This window comes from Physeter macrocephalus, chromosome 11 (assembly GCF_002837175.3).
Source record: "Physeter macrocephalus isolate SW-GA chromosome 11, ASM283717v5, whole genome shotgun sequence".
Taxonomy (NCBI): Eukaryota; Metazoa; Chordata; class Mammalia; order Artiodactyla; family Physeteridae; genus Physeter; species Physeter macrocephalus.
In genome coordinates, this window is record NC_041224.1 from 69,841,471 (window position 1) to 69,848,112 (window position 6,642).

General features: G+C 40.6%; 1 non-coding gene across 1 annotated transcript; it reads right to left on the reverse strand.

Annotated features, from left to right (window-relative positions):
- Positions 1-1,957: 1,957 nt before the first annotated feature.
- Positions 1,958-2,062, reverse strand: LOC112066291 (U6 spliceosomal RNA). Its single transcript, XR_002892535.1, has one exon. It is a non-coding gene; the product is annotated as a U6 spliceosomal RNA (small nuclear RNA).
- Between the last annotated feature and the right edge of the window lie 4,580 nt (positions 2,063-6,642).

The window sequence follows — 6,642 nt, forward strand, 5'->3', positions numbered from 1 at the left end:
AACACAAGGTATGGATTAGAACAATATGGCTCCCCTCAAGCACACCCAGCTTGTAAGGATGGAATAAAATAATTTAACAAGGTGAATCTCTAGTTCCAGGACAAGATAGAGTAGAAAAAAAAAAACCTGGTGGTGAAAAAGTATTTGAAGAAATAGTGTCTGAAAATTTCCCCAATTTGGCAAAAGACATAAATCTGCAGATTTAAGAAGTTGAGCAAACCTGAAACATTATAAATCCAAAGAAATCTATGCCAAACACAAAATAATCAAATTCCTGAAAATTAAAGACAAAGAAAAAACCTTGAAAGCAGAGTAAGAGAAATGACATCTTACCTATAGGGGAATATAATTCAAGGGAATGGATTTCTCATCTGAAACCATAAAGACAAGAAGCAAGCGGAATAACACTTTTCAAGTGCTGAAAGAAAAGAACAGTCAACCCAGAATTCTATATCCAGCAAATGTATCCATCAAGAATGAAGGGAGAATTAGGGCATTATCAGAGGAAGGAAATCTAAAAGAATTTGTCACTAGCAGACCTACCTTAAAAGAATGGCTAAGAAAGTTCTTAAAATGGGAAGAAATGATAAAAGAAGGAATCTCAGAACATCAGGAATGGAGAAAAAAACATTGGAAAAAACAAAAATTTGAGTAATATAAGAAATTTTTCTTCTTTTCTAAATTATTTTTGATAGTTAAAGCAAAAATTATAACACTGCTTGATGTACTTCTCAAAGTTCTATATAGAGGAAATATTTAAAAAAATTATAAATAGGAGACAGTAAAGGGACTTAAATGGTGGTAATGTATCTACATTTCATTCAAGCTGGTAAAATATCAACACTATTAGACTGTGGTAAGTTATGTATAGATAATGCAATACCTAGAGAAACCACTAAAAATTCAAATAATTGAACTTATACAGAAGGTGTTCTCTAATCACAATGGAATCAAAAGTGGAAGTCAATAATAGAAAGATAAAAGGAAAATATCCAAACACTTGGAAAACTGAACAACACACTTGTAAATAATCCATGGGTCAAAGAGGAAGTCTGAAGAGTAGTTTTAAAAAAATGAATTAAAAGAAAACTAAAATACAACATATCAAAAATTGTAAGACACAGCTAACACACTGCTGAGAGGGAAATTTACAGCACTAAATGCTTACATTAGAAAAGAGTAAAAATCTCTGCTTAATAATCTAAGCTCTTGGTTTATGAAACTAACAAAATAAACCCACAGCCAGCAAAAGGAAGAAAATAATAAATATAATAGCAGAAGTCAATGGAATTGAAAATGGCACAACAATAGAGAGAAATCAATGAAACAAAAAGCTGGTTCTTTGAAAAAAATCAATAAAATTGGCAAGACTCTAGCAAGACCGACAAAAAAGAGAAGACACAAATTACCTATAACAAGAATGAAAAGAAATATTGCTACAGATTCTCAGACACCAAAAGCATAATAAGGGGATATTAAAAACAACTGTATACACATAAACTTGGTCACTTAGATGAAATGGACCAATTCCTTGAAAAGCACAAGCTACCGTAACTTATTCAAAATGAAAGAGATAATTTGAATATTCCTATAACTATTAAATAAATTTCATTTGTAATTTCAAATCTCCCCAAAGAGAAATCTCCAGGCTCACTTTGTTCCTGAAGAAGTTTAAAGGTTACTACCACACATTTAAAGAAGAATTAATACCAATTCCACACAATATTGAGTATAGTTCCCTGTGCTATACAATAGGTCCTTGTTGGTTATCTATTTTATATGTAGTGGTGTGCACGTGTTAATCCCAAACTCCTAATTTATCCCATAATTAAAATAAAAAAATAAACTAATAAATAAAAGAAAAAATGAAATTAATAATGAAATAAAAATAATAAAAAAATGATAACCAAATTTGCCATTTTTACTGTTTTTAAGTTTACAATTCAGTAACATTAAAAAAAATATGAAATACTTCACAAATTTGCATGTCATCTTTGCACAGGGCCCATGGTAATTTTCTCTGAATCGCTCCAATTTTAGTGCTGCCAAAGTGAGTGCTCGCCAACTGACTTTTGATAAAGGTGAAAAAGTAATTCAATGGAGGAAGGAGAGTCTTTTCAAAAAATGGATATCTGTTTGCAAATTGGATATCCATCAGCAAAAAGACAATAAAATAAGCAAAACCCCCTCAACCTCACATTTTATACAAAAATTAAGTTAATGGAGCATAGATTTATATGTAAAACAAACCTATAAAATCTTTAGAAGAAAACATAGGAGAAAAATCATTGGGACCCGGGGCTTGGCAACATCAAAAGCAAAATCAATAAATTGGACATCATCAAAATTTAAACCTTTTTGGTCTGAGAAAGACCCTTAATGTTATGAAGAGAAAATGACAAGCTACAGAGAAAATACTGGGAGAAAATACTTGTAAACCACATACCTGACAAAAGACTCATATCTGAAATACATAAAGAACTCTCATAATTCAACACTATAAGAAAAACATTACAGTTGGAGCATGGGCTAAAGCCCTGAAGAAACTAGATATAAAGAAAGGCTCCAGGGCTTCTCTGGTGGCGCAGTGGTTGAGAGTCCGCCTGCCGATGCAGGGGACGCGGGTTCATGCCCCGGTCTGGGAAGATCCCACATGCCGCAGCCCGGCTGGGCCCGTGAGCCATGGCCGCTGGGCCTGCGCGTCCGGAGCCTGTGCTCCGCAACGGGAGAGGCTGCAACAGTGAGAGGCCCACGTACCGCAAAAAAAAAAAAAAAAAAAAAAAAAGAAAGGCTCCAAAGAAGACGAACAGATGGCCAAAAAGCACATGAATAGATGCTCAACACTGCTAATTATTAGAGAAATGCAAATCAAAACTACAATGAGGTATCACCTCACAGTAGTCAGAATGGCCATCATCAAAAAGTCTACCAACAATAAATGCCAGAGAGGGTGTGGAGAAAAGGGAACCCTCCTACACTGTTGGTGGGAATGTAAAGTAGTACAGCCACTATGGAGAACAGTATGGAGGTTCCTTAAAAAACTAAAAATAGAGCTACCATATGACCCAGCAATCCCACTCCTGGGCATATATCCAGAGAAAACCATAATTCGAAAAGATACACGCACCCCAGTGTTCACTGTGGCACTGTTTACAGTAGCCAAGACATGGAAGCAACCTAAATGTCCATCGACAGATGAATGGATAAAGAAGAGGTGGTACATATATATAGTGGAATATTGCTCAGCCATTAAGAAGAATGAAATAATGCCACTTGCAGCAACATGGATGGACCTAGAGATTATCATACTAAGTGAAGTCAGACAGAGAAAGACAAATATCTCACTTATATGTGGAATCTAAAATATGACAAAAATGAACTTATTTACAAAACAGAAACAGACTCACAGACTTAGAAAACAAATGTATGGTTACCAAACAGGAAAGGTGGGGGGGCGGGGAGGGATAAATTAGGAGTTTGAGATTAACATAGCCACACTATTATATATAAAATAACCAACAAGGACCTACTGTAGAGCACAGGGAACTCTACTAAATATTCTGTAATAATCTATATGGGAAAAGAATCCAAAAAAAACAATGGATATATGTATAACTGAATCACTTTGCTATACACCTGAAACTAACACAACATTGGAAATCAACTATACTCCAATATAAAAATTAAATTGAAAAAGCCAACAATTAGAGCTAATTAATGAAAAAATAAAAAAGTAAAATAAAGGCTTTTATGTTTAGAACCATCACTGCTACTGCAGCCAGTATGTAAATGGGGCTCAAGATGATTAAACAGCATCACCCAGGCCCTGTGCCCAGAGAGGTTTTTGGGTGTAACCCAGAGAAGACCACAGAAAGGGACACGCAAAAGGGACCAAGGTCAAGGTGTGCAGACATGGGACCTTCCTCATTGCTGAACAGAGAGGGGAAGGGATTCAAACCACCTTTCAGCACTGCCTGCACCAGGGCATCACCAATAGGGACAGGAAGAGTCAGCCATACCTACTTGAAGCACTTAAATTTGAACTTGAGTCTCTCTTTGCCGTTATGGCATGTGTTCCGGAGGACTGCTGGGTGGAGTGGACAGGCCGTCCTTGGAGGTCCTCAGTGCCCAAATCATGGGTTCCACAATGCCTTTTAAGTGAGATACCTATGGTAGTGCACTGCCAGGCAGGGTTAAGCTGCCAGGAGCTCCTCTGGAGACGTGTGACATACAGGAGAGGGCCAGCGGGTGACCAACACCCCAATACAGAAGGGTGTAGCCAGCAGGGCAGAGGTACCCCACCTCAGCGATTCCATTTCCTTTGGGAAGGAGGGGTCACCATGATCACGGGACCACATGTCTGGTCAGTACTGCACTTCCTCTGAAACCAAGGAGGACCCTGTGGGGCTCCTGGGCACAAAAGCCTTTCTGTGTCCCCCATTTCTTGATTACAGGAAATAGGCTTCATTCAGCCTCCATGACCTTCCCTGAGTTCCAAGAGGCAGGTTCAAACAGTTCCTAATCAGGGAAGGGAGGGTATACAGAGACAAGGGAGTATCAATGAGAAACAATAGTGCAGCCTTGGGGTAGGGTCCTGGTTCCCCCTCAAGGGATATACATAACAATATCTTTGAGCAGTTTTGCAGATACTGAAACCCCAACCATGTGGAAGTTAACTGTATGCTGCCCACAAGCACATATACACCAAACTGGTTGGAACAAGAAGGATGATCTCCCCACCAACCAATCAGAAGAATGTCCACGAGCTGATCACGCCCTCTTTGAACCATTACTATAAAACTTCTCACTACCCCCTCCAGGTCAGGACACACAGTTTTGAGGGCATTAGCCCTCTGTGGTCCCCTCTGCCTGGCAAAGCAATAAAGCTATTCTTTTCTACTCCACCCAAAACTCTGTCTCCAAGATTTACTTTGGTGTCGGGGTACAGAGGCTGGATTTGGCTTCACTCCCACCACCCCCAAATGAGCTGGTACTGCAAAGGAGTTGCATTTGTGAATGAACCATCTTTTATTACCTATATTTGATGCTCTGGCAACTTGGGGCCTTGCTGATCCTGGAGAAATGGCCTCTCCCAGGGCCAATTCCTAGAGATGGTAAAGAACCCATCCTCAAATGTCCCTTCTTATACAAACCAACCAATTCAGAGCCCACATCCCCAACTACAGACTCTTCTGGGGTTTTACACTCCAGGCCACTGTCCCTGCTGCCCTAATCACCCCAGGGCCAGGAACCCGATAACTAGGGACACCCCCTAGGGCCCCGAACCTGCTGAAACTATTCAGGCCAGCCAATCCTAAGCCTGCTTACCCTGCCTGGCCTGGTCCTTCCCATGGAAACCACAGTAATGGCTCTTGCCCACATTTTCTCCTCGCTCCCTCTGCCTTCTGACTTCCTGGTGCTTCCCCCTGTAGCCCCCTGTGGTGTGGCGTGCCCCTTCCTCCAGGTAACTCTGAGTCACAAACTATCTTTCCAATGGCAGTCATCTCCTGATCTGTTGCTTTACTATGCCTCAAATTATCTATTAATTCACTATATTTTAAAGTATTGGATTGGCCAAGAAGTTCATTTTGGTTTTTCCATAAGATCTTAGGAAAAACCAGAACAAACTTCCTGGCCAACCCAGTCATTTGTCCTTGAGGTTATGACTGTTAAACTTCACATACTCAACCTCCCTTTCTATACCATATGGCTCCATTCTTCTCAACAAGACTTTTGGGTTGCTTCATCAAATCCTGAGTTAAAGGGGACCCTTTAGAATACTGACAGAGATGGAACCAACTCCCAGCTTGGTTTACAGAGTGCGAAGGAAGTCAGCAACCTGTCCCAGGGAATGAAGCCCACATGCAGGGTGAGACCCTGGGCACTGCAGCAACAGGGGTGGTTAAGCAAGGTGTGAATGGAAAAATGTTGCCTGCTATATCAGGAAACAGAGGATGTTGCAGCCATCAAGCATCACATTACAGCCTCCCCAGGGTTGTGAGCCCTGAGGGAACTTAGGATGGAAACAGGATGCCCCCCATCAAGCAGTCAGTCACTGCAGCCACCCCTGATGGTGCACCCTGAGGGGACTCAGGATGAGAAAACACAGGATACTGGCCCCAGAGAGCTGAGGTGCATATCAAAGGAATGATTTCAGTGAGCCCAGACTCTTGCATCTTCCCATACACAGAAAAGTGCTGAATTCCTTGAGATGTCTGGTTTTCTTTAATTAACAGTAATCTTCTGATGTTCTGACCACCTGGTCTTTGTTGCAAGAACTCCCATATGTCCTGGCTCCTCCCTTCCCTCTTCAGAGCCGTCCCTCAGAGCTACCTGAGAGGCTGCCTCCCAGGCTTTAGTCCTCAGTTCTGTTCACCAAATAAAACATAATTCTCAACTTTTAGCTTGTGCATTTTTTTTTCCAGTCAACAGAGGTCTAGGTCAGAGTCTGGGGGCACTGAGTTTCTTCCCATTCTGATTGTAGTTTAGTCAAGGGCACACACAGGAGGGGAGTGTTACTGTGACCAAAACAGAATGAGAATGGGCAGTGAGGGAATGAATGAGCCTTATGCTAAACCTTGCTAATTGGTTGGTTTGTGAGCTGATGAAAGCTTGATTTCCCAAACCAGTAATGGGAAGCAT